Here is a 22245-nt window from a genome sequence, read left to right on the forward strand (position 1 = left end):
CATGGAGAAAAGTGACAGGACTGAGAATAGCGTCCCTGGAGACAAATGTTTGCTTTGAGCCCTGAAACATCTCCCATTTGATTTGTGTAACAACTTCTGCCCAATCTCCTTGGGGTTTACTTCACAATGTCATTCACCTATATTTATCTGCATATGGGAACTAGTAAGAAAGTCTAATCAAGGCTCTTTTAATTAAGGAATTCTAGAAATACATTCTAATTTTTGTTGTGAACTATGAAATGTATCACTTATTTACTAAATTATTAAAACATAATTGATGCTTTCTAGTCTGAAATACATGTCCAAAGTTATTTTGATCATAAAATGGGTTCCTTTACAGTGTAAATTATAGCACTTTGATAATAATTAGGCTACACAAAGTCATACGCATTTTTTTCAGTTCCCTTGACCATTTGGTCTGCCATTTGGAAAATCCGCACTCCTGAAGTGTGAACACACTTCTCAGCACAGTGCGCACACTCCTGTCTCCTCAATCCGCATTCCTGAAGTGTGAAAACTCTTCTCAGTACAGTGCGCATGCTCGTCCCTTCTAAATCACTCCCTCACGGCTCTCTCTGCCTCTTGCCCTTCTGCCAGCGATTTCTGAGGCCGAGCTTTATGGTCATGTAAAACTGGACCCAGTAGACTGCCATCATTGTATCCCACTGTTGCTGGTGGTTAGCTTAGTCCCGGGAGCCACTGACGACAGGCAGGGTGCCATCTGTCAGGTCAGAAGACACCACTTAGCTGCAAATAGTGTCAGTGCACAGTCTACTTCGGTCATCCTACAGTTGATTTCTGAGTGAGCTTGAGCAGAAGAAGAGCACAGGGGAAAATAAAATATTCCGGAACAGTTATTTACCTGGAAACCTTCTCTACAGTGGGTGCCGCGTACTTTTAAAAAGACTCCTAATTTATTATGCTTGTCAGCACTGGGTATGTGTGAGCTGTGCCTAATAAAGCCTTTCTCATATTTGAATATTTGACTTCGGTTTCGGAATGTAAGGTTCTTCAGTGTTCACAGAAAGGCTTCATATGGAAAGATGATTTTTTTCGCCCGTATAATATAAAGTTTACGGTAAATTTTAATCATGAACAGTCCTCATCTGATCTTGTGTCATCTCAGCTTCATGCTTTCTCACACATGCATAATGAAGCATACATAGTTACTTGTATGTGTAAATTAATGTCCATGAGGTATGACATAACATGAAGAATTGAGAACAAGAAAGGCTAAGTATAAGGAGATGAGAAAGAACTGAGCGCAGGTTCTTTGGGAAGAAGTTACAACAACGGAAATGAAAGTTCATTGCCTTTCTAGTTCTAATTCTGTCTTGGATTTTTTTTTTTGGTGATGAATAAATGCATAAAATATATAATGTGAGGCTCCACAGCTTCAATTATCAGTTAGAATAACCATTCAGACTTTGGGACTGGCTAATTTTGGCATGTGGTTTTTAAATTATCTTCAAGAATTTTCATAACAGAGTTTAGAAAAATAATTAAACTTAATATGTGTTTCCATGGCGGTTATCTATAGTGAGCACTGATGCTTCAAACAGTATTTACACTCTTACTGAATGCAAGTATTAGTTGTCAGATGCAACAGAAAATATGTATTTACACTGTTTCTCTCTGCTCATAAACAGTACATTTACACATATTTAATAATTATATGATTACTTTCTTATCTGGATTTTTCTGCATTATTTTTTTATGCCATAGTATTTTAAAAATTTCCTCCAAATGTGTGTCTGAAATGTAAGAAATAATTTATATGTAAGACTGTATATAGTATAGTGGAAGCAATAAAACAAGAAAGAAAAAATTTCCATCACATATCATGAAGTCACACACAAGGGGAAACCATTTTCCTACCTATTGTGTAATTTTTCATATGTAGTGAAAACTTTAAAATGATTCTTCTTTATTTTAACTTCATTTTACACTCTGAGCTATTCAGATGAGACTGAATTTAATAATGGAATTTATTTTGTTTTGAAGTATATAAAATGAAAATAAATATAATTTCCCAAAATTGATGACTGAGGAAGCTTTCAGTTGTGAATTCTCAAGGGCAGAGTGTGGTCCAGGAGGGGAGCAAAATTCAGGTTGTGAGGTTGACAGTATGCAAGGCCCAGGGTCATATTAGTCACAGGCATAGATATGTGGACATTGCATACACCAAAGCTGTATGCTGGTAATTATACAAGCAAGAACCGTCAATAAGGTCACAGGGCCATGGCAGGAGATGATGTTGCCCAGAAAATGCAGTGTCATCCCTAGGGTCACTAAGGTCAAATAGGAGGAAGGAAAGGATGATTTTGAAGACTTGCGAGCACATTTAAAAGCAAGATATGATGATGCATGCCTGAAATCCCATTGTTTGAGAGGCAGAACCAAGAGGCCAGCAAATCTGAGGCCAGCATAAGATTCATAATGTGACTTTAATACCCATAACCTCTAAAAATATTCACATGATACAAGGAATGAGATGAAGCAATACTATCATTATAGCTCCAAAGGAGATGTTTTCACAGTATTGAATGTAATGAAAAATTCAAATCAGATGAATGTAAAAAATAATTGTAGGGAGAGTAGTGACCCTTCCAATGGGGTGTGCTGAGAAAGATCTTACTTACTAAGGACTGAGAAATCACTGAGCAAGAGAGAGACCTGTAAACATCACCTAAGAGAATGTGTACAAAGAATTTATGTTCATTTAGTCTGATGTTGGCTACTGTGTTCATAGCAGCCCTAGTTATAATAGTCAGAAGCTGGAAAGAACCCAGATGTCCCTCAATGGAGGAATGGATACAGAAAATGTGGCATATATACACAATGGAATACTACTCAGCAATTAAAAACAATGAATTCATGAAATTCTTAGGCAAATGGGTGAAACTGGAAAATATCATCCTGAGTGAGGTAACCCAATCACAAAAGAACACACATGGCATACACTCACTGATAAGTGGATATTAGCCCAGAACCTCGGAATACCCAAGACACAATTCACATAACAAATGATGCCCAAGAAGAAGGAAGGAGAGGGCACTGGTCCTGGGAAGGCTTGGTGCAGTAATATGGGAGAATACCAGGACAGGGAAGACGGAGGGGTTGATTGGGGAACAGGGGGAGGGAAGAGGGCTTATGGGACTTTTGGGGAGGGTGGAACAAGAAAGGGGGAAATCAGTTGAAATGTAAATAAAGAATATATCTTTAAAAAAAAGAATTTATGTAACTCAAAATGCAGAGTAACTGAAACACTGGGCCTAGGAGGGCTCTTTTTTTTGGGGGGGGGGGTAAGGAATAAAAGTTATGTGAACACATAGAAATGAAAATAATCCTTTGAGTAGGGCTTCTTGGGAAGGACAGAGGATGATGGAGCATATTTCCCCTAAGACAAGAACAGTGCTTGTTTCCAAGGTACAAGTAATCAAGCATTCTAAGTAAGGAGAGCACATGATACCTGGCTCACAGCGAAAGCAAGAGGCAGAGGAAATGGAAGCAGGGAACCTGCAGACATCTGAGTGCCCTATCCGAAATGCTGTAGAGACAGAATGATGGACTAGATTCCAGTCACATAAAGCACTCTGAGAAGTCTTTGTTTTTTTTTAATTCGATATATTTTATATTTACATTTCAAAGGATTTCCCCTTTTCTAGACCCCCACTCCCCGAGAGTCCCATCAGCCCCCTTCCCTCCCCCTGTTTTCCCACCCAACCTTTCCCACTTCCCCGTTCTGGTTTTGCCCTATACTGCTTCACTGAGTCTTTCCAGAACAAGGGGCCACTCCTCCGTTCTTCTTGTACCTCATTTGATGTGTGGATTATGTTTTTGGTATTCCAGTTTTCTAGGTTAATATCCACTTATTGGTGAGTGTATGCCATGATTCACCTTTTGAGTCTGGGTTACCTCACTTAGTATGATGTTCTCCATCTCCATCCATTTGCCTAAGAATTTCATGAATTCATTGTTTCTAATGGCTGAATAGTACTCCATTGTGTATATATATCACATTTTTTGCATCCACTCTTCTGTTGAGGGATACCTGGGTTCTTTCCAGCATCTGGCAATTATAAATAGTGCTGCTATGAACATAGTAGAGCATATATCCTTATTACATGGTGGGGAATCCTCTGGGTATATGCCCAGGAGTGGTATAGCAGGATCTTCTGGAAGTGAGGTGCCCAGTTTTCTGAGGAACCGCCAGACTGATTTCCAGAGTGGTTGTACCAATTTGCAACCCCACCAGCAGTGGAGGAGTGTTCCTCTTTCTCCACATCCTCGCCAACATCTATTGTCTCCTGAATTTTTAATCTTAGCCATTCTGACTGGTGTAAGGTGAAATCTCGGTTGTTTTTTGCATTTCCCTAATGACTAATGAAGTTGAGCATTTTTTAAGATGCTTCTCTGCCATCCGAAGTTCTTCAGATGAAAATTCTTTGTTTAACTCTGTACTCCATTTTTTAATAGGGTTATTTGGTTTTCTGGAGTCTAACTTCTTGAGTTCTTTATATATATTGGATATTAGCCCTCTATCTGATGTAGGGTTGGTGAAGATCTTTTCCTAATTTGTTGGTTGCCGATTTGCCCTTTTGATGGTGTCCTTTGCCTTACAGAAACTTTGTAATTTTATCTTACCATAAATCCAGGCAATAAGTAACTACACTTTATGAGTAACTCAGCTCATGGCCTGCTTTTAATATTGTAGATTTCCTTCCCCCACTCATGTTCCATGTTCTACACACACCTGTCTGTCTGTCTGTCTGTCTGTCTCTGTCTCTCTGTCTCTCTGTCTCTCTCTCTGTGTGTGTGTGTGTGTGTGTGTGTTTGTATGTGACATTACCTAACATACAGAATAATTTGCTAATTTATATGCTATTGTTGTATATCCATCTGCTTTCTTAAGAACATAAGGCCTTCTACGGTAAGAGTACTGTGCATCAGTGTTCCTCACGTCTGTATAAATACCACTGGGACATGTACTAAACAATGTGTTAAATGACCACAATAACCCTGATGTGAGGTGCTATGCTTAACATCACAGCTGTCTCTTAGGCTAGGAATTCATGCTACATTATCTGCAAATACTTCAACATGTCTAAGTTTTTCAGTGTTTTTTCATTTAGACAAAAAGTGCAACTTCATACTAACCTGTACTTATACATTATTGTTGTATGACAGAAAGAAGCGCTCCATTATGTTTTTGGCCGTGTACTTTGTACTCAATCATTCTTGCACACTTATTACTGGGTCTCATTTAACACAATATAACCTGTTCCTAGGAAGTACCTCGTCTTTTATGATAAATAGTGAACTATGGGTCTGGGAAGATGGCTCAATGGGTAATGGGCTTGTTATGCCAGCACGGGGTTCTCCTGAGTTTAGATGTCTCTGTACTTCTTGTGAAAAGTGACGCGCACAAGTGGCAGACACAAGTGGAGTCACATAGCTCACTGACAAAGCAGCAACGTTGATTTGGTGAGTTATAGGTTCAGCAGTAGACCATAGCTCAAAAATGTAAAATGGCAAGCAACTGAAGAATACAGTCAACATCAACCACTGGCCTACACACACACACACACACATACACACACACACACACACACACACACACACACACTTTCTCCCAAGTTTTTAGATGTTTCAGACAAGACTTGATAAGAATGACGTAAACATTTTTTTACAAGTAAACTTCAAATATATCTTTGCTTGCAGTTTCATAGCTACTTTTATATCAGTATATGTGAAAATAATTGTAATAAAGGAGGAGGTTCAAATACACATTAAGTTGAAGTCATTTTTACTGCAAGCACTGCACCACTAGCTTCCAAGAAAATCTAATTGATACATCCTCTGAGTGCACTCTGTGATTTATAAAATCCCTACAAAAAATAATGGACAACTTTTGGCACTCCTAAAGGCCTTTACATGTGTAATTGATTAAGAAAGTGAATGCCAGGATTGCTACATCCACCCTGAGCTTATCATTTATATGTGGAAAAAACTAAGCCTCTTTTTCTCCTACATGTGATGTTTATCTTAGCAATCATGGGAGCAATTAACTGCATTTGTGATTGGCTGCATAGCAGCAGTAGTGAGTTGAAATAAGGTTACAAGAATTGCATTCATATTGTCTCTTGTGCAGATAACCAATTAGTAGGGCAAAAACCTTCTATTCAGCCAGTGCATGAAAATGAAGACCGCATGAGGGGCAAGATGTGAAGCCACAAACCATTTGTCATGGAAAGTATAGTTTCCAAGCATCTTAACACCCTCAGGATGTCTATTATGTGTGGATCTGATTGCACATGTGCATATACAAATATGACTTAAAGAGAAAATGGAGGCTGGAGCAATGGCTGACTGGCTGTTCTTCCTACAAGCTTTGGTTCAATTCCCTGCACCCACATGTCAGCTCACAACTGTCTGAGATTTCAGTTCCAGAGGATCTGACACCCTCACACAGACTTACATGCAGACATAACAGCAATGTACATAAAATAAAAATCATTTTGAAAGAAAATAAACAAATAGCAATGAATGAAGCTAGTCATGCAAGTAATATTGCTATTTAATAGCATATATTCTAAATACATTATGTTATCCAAATGGAAATATTCTAATCAATGAAAAATGCTGTAGATATTCTTAATACAGATTATTAAGGTACAGAAAAAGTAGCTATGTTTTATTCAGTTCTGTACATGCAATGCGGAATTTCCCCTGACCATTCATGAAGGAGCCAAAATAAATGCTGACTTTGACAAGTTTGACTGATAATACAATTCACTGAATTCATGCCCCCAAATGCTACTGATGCTAATGGATGCTTTAGATGACTGAAATGTCTCCAAGTTGTACATATTCTCCATTCTGTAATGTGGAAAGGTACCCAAATAAACCCTTTCTTTCCCAACTTGCTTTTTTCCATAGTGTTTCATCACAGCAATAATAATGCTAAAAGAGTAATCTTTTATTCTATCATAATATTTGTGTTCACATAACCTTAGTTATACTCGATAATGATCTCATAGTGAAAATGTGGTGACTCAAATGCCTGAGTACAAAACAAAGATGTGGAGATTTAGTCTAGTGTTGAGTAGCAAAAGTACAGGAAGCAAAATATGTACCTATAATATAGTGTTCAACGGAACAGGAGTACCAGGCATGCAATTTGTGGTCTTAGAAATGGGTATGTTCAAGCTACATTCTAGAACTCTTAAGGAGTACATTTTTCTAGTATTTCACTTGAGGTAAGGTATACCTCATAGAGTTTCCATGTTTGTTAAAATACAATCATATAAAAAGCCACTTAATAGAGCTCTTGGTACATAGAAGTGTTCGTTGGAGATTTGGTTATCAGCTAAGCAAAATGTCAGTGAACAATTTCATCTCAGGAGCTATGCTAGGGCAGATTAGGATTGGTGTTCCCTTGAAGGAGTCACAATTACCTCATGTCTCACTTCATATAATTTATTTTTCTTGCATGCATGCCTAGGTTCAAGAGATCTTTTCTTGTTTTAATTGGATATATTCTTTATTCTTTTTTGTCTAAACCATAGGATAGAGTAAAGACATCCAATAGAAAACTGTGGGTTATCTGGGAAAGTTTTATACATCAATGTTTAATTTGGATGCATTCCACATAAAAATGGATATACACATATAAAATTTCTTTAAAAAGAAAAGGCTATAAAGGAAATACCTAGACCAAGAAGTAATGTTCACCTAACTCTTTTATGCAACAAAGAAAAATGGAAGATAAATACATCTACTGGAATGGAATAAGGACACAAGGCACAAACAGGGTGGTCCAAGGAAATGCTACTTTTTTTCTCTTCATGTGTGAACTGCTTGAGACACATTCTTCTATTACATTAGGTTACATTCTTTTCTCAGTCACTTAAGATGCCTCTTATTACTTTATAAGTTCATTGTTTCATTTAGTAATGTGTCGAAAATGCACAAATGGACAAGCATTATTTCTAATACATCATCCTTTTTCCAAAAGTAAAGAGGCCTTAGCTGTTTATTCTGGGGTGATACAGATGGCTCAGTAGTAACTGTGCTTGCTGCTCTTCTAGCTTACTACTTGCAACAATGTACAGTTCTGATTCCAGGGGGCATAATAACTATCTCTGGATTCCTTGGGAACCTGCTTTCACAAGCACATGTCCCTACACAGACAGATAAATGAACATGATTATAAACAAAGTAAACCCTAAATTAATACAAATTAAAATATTTGATTCTTGGTACCTAGAGACTGAACATGAAGTTTAGACTCTCTTGTAGGTCGCAGAACACATAAGCACACACATGGAAAAGCCCAGCTCCAGGAAGAGCTGTCCTTGGTCTCTTCCTGACTGGAACTAGTAAAAACTAAATCAGAGGCAAGGCATGTGAATAGTCAAGTACATTAATTTTATAATCGTTCAGAACAGGTTTCTCCAGGAAAATCTGATGCATGCCTTATTGCACGCACCTTTGAGTCAGTTCTTCTTCCACGTAGCTTTGCTGTAGTCCTTATTACATGCTTTATTACATGAGGCCAGTCTCTCATTCACACAAGACAGTTTTCAATATCCAAACATAAGATCAACATGTCATTTTGAATGACAGTTGTATTTCTCTCTTAGCTCACACATCCTTGTTTTTTTCCCCACAGTAGACACCTGTGCAGGGTCAGGGTGCCCTCAGGACTGCTAAGCAGGATCTTTGTAACTACTTCGGCTCTGGAGACTTTCTCAATATCAAAACCCAACTTTAAGTCAGGAGGAAATGTTACAAGGTATCAACTCATCCTTTATGCCATCAGTTATCCCTATTTCAAAAGAATCCCCACTCTCTTCACCTAGGCAACATTATTTCCTTCAAGAAAAATTTCTAAAGGCTCCAGGATCAGGGTCATTGTCATAAGTAAAACCAGGACATTCCTTTCTTGAACACTGAGGTTCCTATCACTGTCACTGATTTTGAAGGCCACAGTGGGAGAAGAAATTTTATTTCACCAAATTTTCTTAGCCTTAGTATGTTTAACTTGAGTTGTATTAAATTGAATGATATATCAGAATAAATTAATAAAAATTGAAAAGTATTTTCATATTCATCTTATCACTAGAACTTATTCCAAAGAAATTCATTTGCAATTTTATGTAAATGCAAATGCAAATGCAAGTAAAGTTTCACTGTTAAATGTATGAAATATTTCAGTTATAACTCTACATTTGAAGTGCTGTAATTTACAGATAACATTTAGATTAATCTAGAACCCTAAGATTGTGTTGTTTTCATCTCTTATTCCAGCAGACTCTGTACCTGCAAAATTAGTCCTTAATTGCTACAAAAATTTCAACCTTATTATCTCAGTTTTCAAAATCAGACACTCTAGACTATCTGACATATCCATTTAGTGTTGTTTCTATTTGGGAGCTGAAGCTTTGGATAACCAAGAATACATGTTACAATAATAGTTAAAGCAAAAAAGGAAATGGATACAGATATTAAGGCCAAAGGAGAGACTGGAGGTATAGGAAAGGGAACAGCAGAAGTAGAAGGAGGATTTGAAATAGGAGATTGAAGATCATTAAAGTAATGAAACTCATTCGTCTGTGCAATTATGCAATAATAAAAGAGAAGAATATCTAATAAAGTATGAGGCACAAAAAAGACTACTGTTCGGCAACATAGAAATAAATAAACGACTCACATGTGTCACAGACTTCTGTCTGACAAGTCCACGATGAAGATAAGCAGACAGTATTTTCCATCCATGTAAACAGGAAGGCTGGGCAGAGTGAAATTGCTTGGTGCAAATGTGTTGATGCGAGAATATAAGCAGTGAACGCCTTACAAATGGCAGCACTGTTTTCCAAATAAACTAGAGGGAGGTAGTGCAGATGTAAACCCTGGCCACATGTCCCATAACTACGGTGAAGTGAGAGCTTTTCTGTGCAGAGGAAAATTTTTATGTGTTTACAGCTTCTTTGATGTCTACCATAAATATCTGCCTAAAGGTCACCAGATTGCGATGACATGATCAGAACCCGGGTTGTATATGTTGATAATACAGGAAAACGGTCTGAGGCACTGGAGAATAATAAACATCAAGACCAGAATATGTAGCAACAATGGAGCAGCACACTGAAGCAGACCTTGGAAAACACTTTAAGAAAACCTGAGTTCCCAGGAAGTGTCAACCTCATGTTTGTGTTGTGCTCAAGTTATTCTTTGTATGAAATCCTTCTCATGCAAAACTTCCATAAACTGTCTTTCCAGGAAAGCACTGCCTCAGCAATAAGACCATGGGCAATTCTCCAGATTAAGTCTGTTAACTGGCTTATATCCTTGCAATTCACAATTCTTTCTTGTATTATTTCTGTAAGAGAATTGTACTTAGTGTCTCGAAAAGCTACATAATGTCTTTATATTCATTTGAGGCATTGGTATATACCTCATCCTACTTTCTTTATCTAAATACCTAATATCTAAACAAGAAAGAGAGTTATATCATCCCCATTAAATTCTCTAAAAATTCGGGGATTCAAATAACAATAACTGTTAAGCCTGAAAAATGAAGAGTCTCATTGATATGTTAACATGTTGATTCAAAGTGATTGTTCCATCTGTGTAAACTTGTTATATTAAAACCCATTAGGAATATTCTCTTGAACAAAGGCATTTATACACTCCATTCTGTACCTCCATCCCAGCCTAATTCGCTCAGAAGAGGGTTCATTTGAGTCTTTTCCCCAAATCAGGGAGTCTCCTTACTCAGTTCTGTAATCTGCCATGCCTTTGCCCAGTGTGCTGCTAGTTTACACAAACCTGCTGAGCTAAGCATCTACTCCAACAAACCTGCTGAGAATGGATTGCTTTTTCTGACCCAGTTGTCTCCCTTGAGACTGAGCAGCTGTGTGTTTATAAGATTCTACCAAGTCTATAACATACTCAGATTGTCAGACTCCTTCAGACGGAGGTGTCCCAAATCATTAGGGAATGCTTATGTTTAGTGAAGATATGAAGAGTAATGACCCACCAAAAAATTGAATATAAAACATACTTTGTTTACTTTTATGGGCTTATTTGTAATATTTAATAATATGTCTATTATACAATGATGGTCAACAAAAATACACACAATATATGTTTTTACATATCCACAATTAATGGGGAGAAAAAGTTTGGGTGTTTTACATCTTGAATTAAGTTTCATTTTATTAAAAAAAACAATGTGTTACATTATGTGTGTGTCTGTGTCTCTCTCTCTGTGTGTGTGTGTGTGTGTGTGTGTGTGTGTGTGTGTGTGTGTGTATGAGTGTGTGGTGCCACAGTGTGCATTTGGAGGTGAGGGAATTCCACCATTTAGGTTCTGAACACTAAGGTAAGACCATCAGATTAGTGACAAGTGCCTTTACCTAGTAATTTATCTCAAATGCCCCTTCAAATTATTTTCCTTAAAGAAATCTGCCGTGCACTAGTCTTATTATGACAAATGGTTTAGAAGGTTGGTAATTTAGGGTTCAGATAGCCAAAGTTCAAATAGTCATAAGCAATGTCATAAGTTTTATGAAATTTTTCTTCTGCTAAAATCTGTCAACGTGTATTCAGTCCCTAAAAGTAAAAAAGCTAATAGAGTTTGAATGTGGAACTAAACAAAATTGAATTTATTTAGTGAAATTAATAATCCCATCAATTAATTAATCCAACAATTTAATGGAATTAGTAATTCCACTAAAAAATATTTTCAATAGCAAAATCTATAAGACAGGAAATCTTGTATTGTTGAGTAATAAATTATGATTAGTAGTTCTCTCATTCAAATATTGATTACTTGGATCTCCAGATGTACACACAAGTGTAAAATCATTGGCAGGATATATTGATTAAGTATGCCATGTATTTCTTTAGGTCTTACACATATAGCTAACAACAAGTTAAATGAAAATGCTCCATGACAAAAATTTTATTTTAATGTGTTGTAATTTCACAGAGCATATCCAAAATTTAAGGTATCATATGCCAAATTGATTTAAAATATCTTAGGTCAAACATGTACTTACAATCCAGTGTTTCTAATTTTGTTGTAAAATTTCTACCAAAAAAAAACCACCACCAGTGGTAAGATGTCATTAAAAACCAATTTTTTTTTATTTGAGACATTGTTGGTCTGTGTAGTCCTGGCTGTCCTGGAACTCACTGTGTAGACCAGACTGGCCTTGAACTAAGAAACCCGCCTGTCTCTGCCTCTCAAGTGCTGGGATTAAAGGAGAGCGCCACCACTGCCCAGCTAAAACCATTTTAATGTAATGACAGAAACAGAGACTACAAGCCAAGAAGAACCTCCCTTCAGAAATGAATTTAAAATAAGGCAGAAAGATTAAACTGACAACTAAGTAGATGAATCAAATCCCTAAATGAAAACATTGTATGGCGTCTAACAAATTATAGTATTAAGTAATACAGTCACCTGAGGCAAAGTTTTAACACTAATACCTTTAATCTGTCAATCTCCTTATTAGGATGTTAGTAATGGGTTTTGCTTGTCTTAGAGGTAACGAGAACATGAATATATTGAGTCACTTGAAAGACCTGCTTACCTTAAATACAGAGTTCGTGTAAAAATGGATATGTACTAGTCATTACATGTTGTAGAAAAAAGTCAGAAAGCCTCTAAGTATATTAAATGTAAGGAAACAGTCTAGTATTAAGCATGTTTAATAGGGTTTAAAAAACATGCATGACGTATGTGTGTCTGGTATAGGTCTACACATGTATGCCTGTGCATATGAGACAATTGAAGGAGTCAAATGTTCTTCTCTGTCATTCAAGGTCCTGTTTACTTGAGACAGGGTTTTCCTTTTACCTGAATCTCGTGTTTTAATGGATATGCAGTCAGCCATCAAGGAACAGTGATGTATTGCTCCTGCTGTACACAATGCTGTGTAGCCCTGGCTGTTCTGTAAAAATGCTGAGGTTACAGGCACAGTGCCCTCTCCAGCTTGTTACCTGGGTGCAGAATCTGAACACAAGACTTCAGCATTCCACCGTAAACATCGTGTCATCTCTCCAGCCACAATATATAGATTTATCCATGCTTACGTTTTTAGTCTTTTGTTTGTTTGTTTGTTTGTTGTGTGTATGTGTGTTTCTGAGTTCATGTGCATCATATGTGTGTAAGACCTTGCGGAAGACAGAAAGGGTGCTAGATTCTCTGAAACCACAGTTACAGAGATTTGTAAGCAACCATGAGAGTGCTAGGAACCAACTTGAGTCATCTGAAATCAAGGTATCTGTTTTTGAATCTTGTAGCGATTTTATTATATAACATTGCCTTTTAATGTTATTTAAAAAACTACAAGCTACTGGTATTTTCATGTGGTTATATCCATATCTCCTTTTTTGCATTAGATTATGTGACAGAATTTTCAAATCATGCATAGTAGAGGTTCTAACTTATATTTTAATCTTTAAAACATATTTTTCAAAACAGTATGGCTACTATATTGTTATAACAATCTATATTATTTTGTTTATGATAAACTCAAACCAGTATATTTTGCCAAAGAATGCTGTATTTTAAAAATGGATATGTAGCTCATCTAAGCACCATTTATAATGGTAAATATAACAATAAAGCAAACATTGTAAAAAATAATCAAAGACTCATTTGTAGAAATATACAATAATAACTATGTTTTTCAACCAGATAATTTTTAATAATAGATTTACAAATAGCTTACCAAGTCAAGTATCTAGAGTTGAGCTGGGCGGCAGCCATGTAAATTTTATTTTTGTAACCTGTAGGCACCTTTTTGCTTAAATAATTCAGTTTTGAAATTATCATTGTCTGAGGTATAGTCTATTATTATAACTGAAAAACGGAATTAAACTATGATGAGATGAATCAAAGTAGATATACTATAATAGAAAGCATTGGTTTTGAGAATTCCAATACATTGGAGGAATTAACCTGATTGCTAAAAATCTATCACCTGATAGCTGTGTCTTCCACCCATTTAAGGTTAATACTTTTAATAGAGAAATCTTTAACATTGGTTGTCCTGATTTTTTGATGAAACATTTTTATGAATAAACTGAAAGCAGAAAAAGGAATCGTTTAAACAGCTTTCTTGACTTTATGAGTCCATGTTAGCTGAAGACGAGGCCCTCCAAGGCTGTCAGGCTGTCAAAGATCCCTCCCTTACACCCAGATCCTTCTCTCACACATCCCTGGGTTCTTAACAGAATGACTAATGTTAAGGCTAAAAGTATGGAAAATAAAAGGAAAACAGTCTCAGAACGCTGACTGTTTTCAAGAGGAATCTGGAAAAAAAGCCTCAAGAATACAGTTCTAAACAGCTCAGGGTCTGGGATGAACAATGTTTCTTACTTAGATTAGGCTAAACTATTCTATTAAATATCCTTTCTCCCTTAAAATCTGCTGGTCCAAAAGCTGAACGCCTGCATTTTTTGAGAGTGAACTTGCCCAATTATATTGACACATGAGAAAATACAAAGTTCATGGAGTTCCAGAAACACCAAAGCAGAAACAGAGCTTAGAACAAGATTTTCAGAGAAACTGCACAGACTGGCAAGACTCTTAAACATTTTGCTCTAGGTCATGTGATAGCTGTAGCACAGGATTGTTTTTCTCCAAAAACTAAGAACATTAAGCCAATGTCCTACACATCAAATGCAGGTATCATCTACTGCAACACTATTGTTTCACAACTTTGCAGCATTACACTTTAGCCCCTTTACACTTTAGTATTTCCATCCCGCTGCAGGCTTTGCTGAATTAACAAGATTATCATTTAAGACTCGCACCTATCAGTCCTTCCTGTGTAGACTGTTTTATACCTTGGTTCAGTGCTATCTGTTTGATAGAACATAAGTTAGGATTTCACAGTGGTTTTTTTTTTTTTTTTTTTTTTTTTTGTTGTTGTTGTTTTGTTTTTGTTTTTGTTTTTGTTTTGTTTTTTTGTTTTGTTTTTTGGGGGGTTTTTTTGGTTTTTTTTTTGCAGGAATTTCTGATATACTCAGAATTTTGTGATACTTGGCTAACTTCTTGATAGTTCATGAATAAAATATCAGAACTCCAAACAGGCATCCAAGCCCTCCTGTAACTCCCTTTCTGGAGCTAAAGATCTAATCCTGTGTACATCTTGACCATGAAAATTCTGTTAGAGAGTAACCCCCACTCTAGTGCCCTTACCCATCCCTATCCATGGCCCACAGGATTTCTTCTGTATCCTTAATGGAAACAAGACAAATAAACAGCATATCTTCTCTCACTACTGTCAAAATTTACAAAATAAAACACACTTTTCCAAAACTCTTCAATAATTTGAAAAACTTGGGGAGATACAGGAAGATAGAACAAAAAAAAAAAAAAGGAAGGAAGAAAGGAGAGAAAGAAAGGAAAGAAGGAAAACATGTATAATCCTCATTCACATTATTATTTTCTCAATTTACGTAATAAAATACTTGGGAGACATTGAATGTGATAGTTCATGTTTGCAGTCCCAGCACTCAGGAGTCTGACATAGAAGAGACATCACAGAGCTGAACTAGCCCAGACTACATAGCAACCTCAAGCTATGCCTATACTATACAGTGAGTTCCTATCAGAAAAAAATAAAAACAACAAAAACTATCAATAAAGGAAGATATTTATTGATTTAAAAGCTATTTTAAAGGTAATTGTAAACTTTAAAGTGGAAAGCAAACTATTAACTCTTGAGTTAATAGAGAACATTTTGCCCTTCTCTCAGAATTGGATAGTTAGAAGCAAACTTGGGGGAATCAATTGTAATCCTCAGAGATTGTGAAATTAGGTTGATTCATTTGAAAAAATCAGTCACGGAATAATTTTTATCAGAGTTAGGATATAATAATGGATATAATAATAGGATATAATAATATACTATTGCTTTCAAGTTCAGTACATCATTTTGACATTTGTATTTACAAACATTTATAAAAATATATATGACGGTGGTTGGCATATGTCTATAAGCTTAGTACCCAGTAAGACAGGTGGATCCTGAGTTTCATGACAGCTTCTTTGGGTTGGAGAAATGGGTCCCTGGTTTTGAGCAGGAGTTACTCTTCTAAGGGACCCACATTTGATTCCCAGTACCTACACAGTGGATCACACCATCTCTTTTTCCAGTTTGTTCCAAGGAATCTAATGGCTTTTATGGCCTCCAAGGCACACATTTGGTACACCAACACAAACACAGGCACAATATCCTTAGCAGAAAATGTTTAAAAAGACTATCATGCTAAGGGATATAGCTCAGTGGCAGAGTTTTTGATCAGAAACATCCTGAACCAGACTGAGGACTGCAGGAAGATCAGAGCAGGGCTGCCTTGCTTTCCAGATACTTAAGTTTCTTTTTTTTTAGTAGATATTTTCTTTATTTACATTTCAAATGCTATTCCCTTTTCCTTGATTCCCTTCCAAAAACCCACTAACCCATCCCCCTCCCCCTGCTCATTAACCCACCCACTCCCGCTTCCCTGCCCTGGCATTCCCCTATCCTGGGGCATTGAGCCTTCCCAAGACCAAGGGCCTCTCCTCTCACTGATGTCCCACAAGGCCATCCTTAACTACATATGCAGCTAGAGCCAATGGTCCCTCCATGTGTACTCTAGTTGGTGATTAAGTCCGCTGGAGCTCTGGGGATACTGGTTGGTTCATATTATTGTTTCTCCTATGGGGCTACAAATCCCTTCAGATCCTTGGGCCCTTTCTCTAGCTCCTCCACTGGGGACCTTTTGCTCAGTCCAATGGTTGGCAGAGAGCAACCCTATCTCACTGTGGGTAAATAACTCTTGTTAATGCTTATTTTATGATGGTTTTCACTGAAGTATTCATTGCTCTAAGAAAACCTGTGTTTCTTTTGATATTCCTCAGAATAGTTTACAAATTTTTTTTTTTAAGATAGCAGCTAGGAAGAGGCAGTATGTAAAGACTGGGGACCTCAACATTATGCTTTTATCGTGGGAAACCTCCTGTTACAGGGTTCTTTGATGAGTAGATGGACCTAGGTGGGAAGTCACAAGGTGTGGCAAGAAGAGTAGCTACTTGTACTGTAACCATCTTCTGGTTTGTTTATTTTGGGCTCCTAATGTAGCTTTCTGTATCATGGCTGTCATTTTGACTTGATCTGAAATCAGCTAAAACCATAGCCCCTTTGCACTCCTTTGAGGGATTTTAATCATGAGATTATTTGAGGTGGAACAACATAGGGTTAAATGCTAGTACCATCCAGTGGGAGCCCAGGTAAGGGAGAAGAAAGAGGAAGCTTTGCCTTTAGCCTACTAGCCTTTACTTTATGGGCACATCCATCTACCCTGGTGCCACTAAGTTCCTTCCCTGGTACCAAAATTCAGTATTGTTTGGTTTGCAAAGTGTACTAAATACCTATGACTCTCCTGGAATGCTCTCGGCCTTCAATTCCAGATTGGGCCTGCGATGCATGCAGACAAATGGATTGAGTAGCTATGCGATTCTTAGGATCTTTCATGTGAGACACCCATGCACGGAATCCTCAGATGGAACTGTGTGAGTCAGGCTAATAAATCTTTTAATATGTATTCGTTCTATTAGTTATGTTCCTGCAGAGAGAGAAGCATGAGTACTACTCCCTCATTGTCTTCTGTATACACCTTAGACATCAACCAGCTTCTTTTCTATGACCAGCATGCTCATCATTTGAAAAAATGAGTTAGGAAGATAGTCTTTCCAATCCCATTTCATCTTCATTTCTGCAGCCAACACCATCAATTTCATTTTATATTTGTTTTGGAGACTTGAGAGAGTAAATTAAGGTTAAAAAGTAAATTTGGTTAAAAATTTTCTTTTTAACCAAAGATCTGTTGTTTCTTTTCACTTGGATGTGTTTTCCTAAACTCTATCTTTCTGCAGTATAGTTCAGATATTATATTCTCCCAATATCTCGCTAGCCTTCAACACTAAATGTTAAGAGTGTCATTTCTTGTACACTTGTCTCCTAATAGGATTATATTTTTAGTAGAAGCAAGAAATGGACAATGAACAAATGTTCTTCCTAATCCAAAGCCTCACACACAGTGTTAGGTGATCAGCCTAACTTAAAATCATTTTAAGGAAAATTGTGTTGTACTAGATTATAACAGGATTATGAAGATTCCAATGTTACAAAAGTAATTCATATAATATATTGATAATATTCCACATACTATAAAAAGTTACTTGAAATTATAAAAAGATCAGTTTATCATTTAAAAATGTTTATAAACACAATGAACTTTTAAAAAGTTTATATATACATAAAATATTATATTATATATAATATTTATGATATATATTATACCATAACTGGAAGGTAACTGAAAATAGTTGTACTTTTTTAAATACTATTGGTATAAATTGCTGCAATTTTAAACTTTGCCACAAATGAACAATGAAAAAACTAGACAGCTCTCCAAAGAAATTTTACTTTTGCCATTATTTTGAAAGAATAACACTTATAGTATTTAATCTCCTTAAAGACAACAAAATTAAAAAAGATGAATTTATGAACCCCACGGAATACTTTTAATTACCATAGGAAGCAGGAGATGTATTTAGAATACACTCTTCTGTTTCTCATTTAAATACTGTGACAATGTTTCATATAGTGCATTATGAAACAGCACTAAATTCAATTTGTGTGTTGATAGTTTGTGCCTTCCTAATAAAGCAGAATATAATTATATCGCCTCGTGGTTTAACGCTTTAACATTTCATTTTATTAGGTTATTTATTAAAATTAAACTTTACATTTTTCAATCTTCATGTTTTTTTCACCCAATAATGAAATAAATTTTTAAAATATAGATGTCCTAGATATAGCTCAATAAAAAAAAAAAAAAACACAATTTTTTCCTAAGTAAAGGTCTTCAAAGTAGAGGAATTAGTACCTTCTCTGATACTCATAAAAAGTAGTTGGCGATTTTGAGCAAAGATGACCTAGATCAGTTTTCTTTATTCTGCATTAGACACTAACTACACATAGTTGGCATTTTAAGTAATGAGCTATGCCTGGATTCTCACGCATTGTCTCCCAACCTTCTCAATGCTGTGACTCTTTCACAAAGTTCCTCTTGTTGTAGTGACTCCCAAACATAAAACGGACTTGCTGCTACTTCGTGTGTGATTCTGCTACTGTTATGAAATGTAATATAAACATCTGATATGCAGCATATCTGATATGTGACCTCCCAAAGGGACTGAGAAACACAAGTTAAAACCATTGCCTTCCAGCCCTGTCGTGCTGCTCTTTGGCCCTCTTGTCCTTACACTGTATTTTCTCAAGTCCTACTTTTACTTCTTTATTAGTTAAGTAAGACAGAACATAATGATGTAGGACCCCTTAAATAGACAACTAACAGGTAAAGACCACTTTTACTCCTCTTGCTCAGAGGCAAAATTTCTTAATCTCTTTTACTGTCATTCAGCTATACCATAAAAGGGCTAGACTAGATGGAATCTAGTATTTCTCTCAGTAACAAAATTCTGGTCCCAAATACAGGAAAGTGGTACATATTCTTTTTGGGTACTAGAATACTGTTTAGCATTTTGCCTCATATAAACTGTTCGAAATAAGGCTGCAGCATAAAGCATCTCTAATCATTGGTAGTAATCATCAAACACCAAGTCACTGATTTGTCTGAATAGTACACAAACAAACTTGGATCCCCTAAACCCACATTCTCTTTGAAGGGGCCATTTATTGTAGTGAAACCTTTTCCTACCCATTCTTTACAAATAAAGCTTAGCCTCCATGTGGTGTAAAGTAACACACTAAGTGGAATGTGTGGTACACTGTGGTCATGAATAAAAAAAAATTGAACAGTAGAACACAATGGAAAGTAGAAGGCAAATGTGTGTGTGTGTGTGTGTGTGTGTGTGTGTGTGTGTTTGTGGTGGTGGTTATTGTTTTTTTTTTTGGTATGGGTTTTGTTTTTGTTTTCTTAGCTGTTACACTGGCAAAGTTAATAAAATGTCTTTGTTTATCACCTCATTAGCTCCAACTATTTAGATGGATAATATAGTATACTATGAATTGGGTCCCATGGCCATCCACAGTGATGTCTCAATTTTTATAACACATTTCTTTGCACCAGAATTTCAAAAAGTGGGAAACTTTTCATAAAAGTGTTAAAGTCTGCTGAAATTCAAGCCTCTGATACACAAAACATATTCAGGTTCTTAAATATGCACATCAAACCATGTGGCTAGCACAGAGAAGCATCACCAAATCTCAGAGATTATGAGTTGTAAGGAAATTAATGGCCATAAAAAATGTAGTCCATGACAAGGCGGCAAGAAGAATGGACTTTCCAGGAAAATGCATAATAGACAATGCCAAAAAGAATTGCTCTTGCTGGACTTTATAACACTTGTCTTAATCTCAAATATATCTCCAGAATGTGGAAAAATCAAGGTGAAGTTTCACTCTAAATCCCAATATAGCCAAAAAACATATATTGCATAGAAAATATAATTATGATTCTCATTTTCAAACGTTCTACAATCTACCATTTCAATTATCTCTAGGCATATAAACACGATTTGAGGAAATTCTAAGATGTCATACTATTTTCTAAAACAATAAGATATAAAGGAAAATTACAGAGCACAAGAATAGAAATGGCAGATTTGCATTTATTTTTTTGTGTTGACTATACAAAGTAGCATCCCCATACTACAGCAGGCATGATCTCAGTGCTAAAATTCACACCATAATGGTTTCTATGTGTTTTAATTTTCAAGTTCGCCAAGAGATACATCCTTTTCTTTGAAATATCTTTCTAATTCTTAGTATGAGATATAATTATTATTCTTTAATAACATGATCCAGTCATAGAAAACTTACAAGGCTTTGAACCTCAAACCAAATTTCACCATAGAATGACTATGGGTGCCTCTTTATATAAGCATTTGTGTCAAATCAAGGTAATTGTAAAGACTTTCACATCTATATACATCCATTACAAAAGCCATAAGATCCCAGTTATTTCACGTGTTCAGTATCATTTTACTAGGCTGCTGCCACAATCAAACCTATTGTCAAGGACAGGCACATGGCAGATTGCCTTTGGTCAAAGTTGTATATGCATGTATGTGTGCTGCGAATTTATGTGCACATGTGTCTGTCTGGTATGTATGTATGTATGTAAGCATGCATGTGTACATTTATGAAGTAAAAAGGAAACCACTTCCTCAACTCCTTAGACTAAGCTCTTGTAGGGGCAAAGTGTATGCTGTGACTCTCTCTCTCTCTCTCTCTCTCTCTCTTCACCCTACTTGTTAGTCTTCAGAAGTGGCTGTTACAAAATTTATTGCTAGACATTAGCCTATGGTAACCTGTAATACACCTAGTCTACACTTTCTGCTGACTTTCTGATTCTTTTCAAATGGAACTTCCCCTTGCCCTGACCATTTAAGACTAGTTTATAGTATGTGCTTTTCTCCTAAGGTATGTGGATTTCTTCATCTTTATAAGTGCTGATGCTACAACTTAGAAAAGAAAGAGAAAAGAAAAAGGAAAATAAAACCTAATGTGTCTATGTGTTACAAATGGGAAGGCTCTGTGGGGTATAAGTATCAATGAGAAGGATACACAAACCCCTTGGTGTCACTGGGATGCTGAGACTGACCACAATCTTACTAAAAGTCTATGATGCTAAACCCTTCACCCACAAACTTAGAAATCAGCAGCCTTGAAATCTCGGCTGCTCCCCTGACTCACATGTCTGAAATAGAAAATCCTATTTTTATTTTTCCACCTATGAGTCCCCTTTAGTAACTACTAGAAAAATAACAGCCTAATTCTACAACAGATAGATAACATTTTTGCATTTAATATTGGTTGTTATGACTGTATGAGAACAAAAAATGTAGTTCTACCAGAACAACACAAATAAGAAACAACACAAACCAATGCTCTCTCTCTCTTGCTGTCTCTCTGTCTCTCTGTCTCTCTCTCTCTCTCTCTCTGTGTGTGTGTGTGTGTGTGTGTGTGTGTGTGTGTGTGTGTTGTGTATACATGTGATGCATGGATAGTCATGGGCACTTGATATCTCTTTCTGAGGATGGAAATGGCAGGAAAGATGTAATAGTAAAAGAACTACTGATATAAGCTTTAACCAGTGGCCTTGCATTTGACAATCTCAGTCACTTTCAGCCTCCTTCATGGA

General features: G+C 36.4%; 1 protein-coding gene across 1 annotated transcript in view; it reads right to left on the minus strand.

The window, feature by feature from the left end:
* Positions 1-22245, minus strand: part of Sema3c (semaphorin 3C) — a 155894-nt gene that overhangs the window by 114531 nt on the left and 19118 nt on the right. The window lies entirely within an intron of this gene.

This window comes from Apodemus sylvaticus, chromosome 2 (genome assembly GCF_947179515.1).
Source record: "Apodemus sylvaticus chromosome 2, mApoSyl1.1, whole genome shotgun sequence".
NCBI classification, from domain to species: domain Eukaryota; kingdom Metazoa; phylum Chordata; class Mammalia; order Rodentia; family Muridae; genus Apodemus; species Apodemus sylvaticus.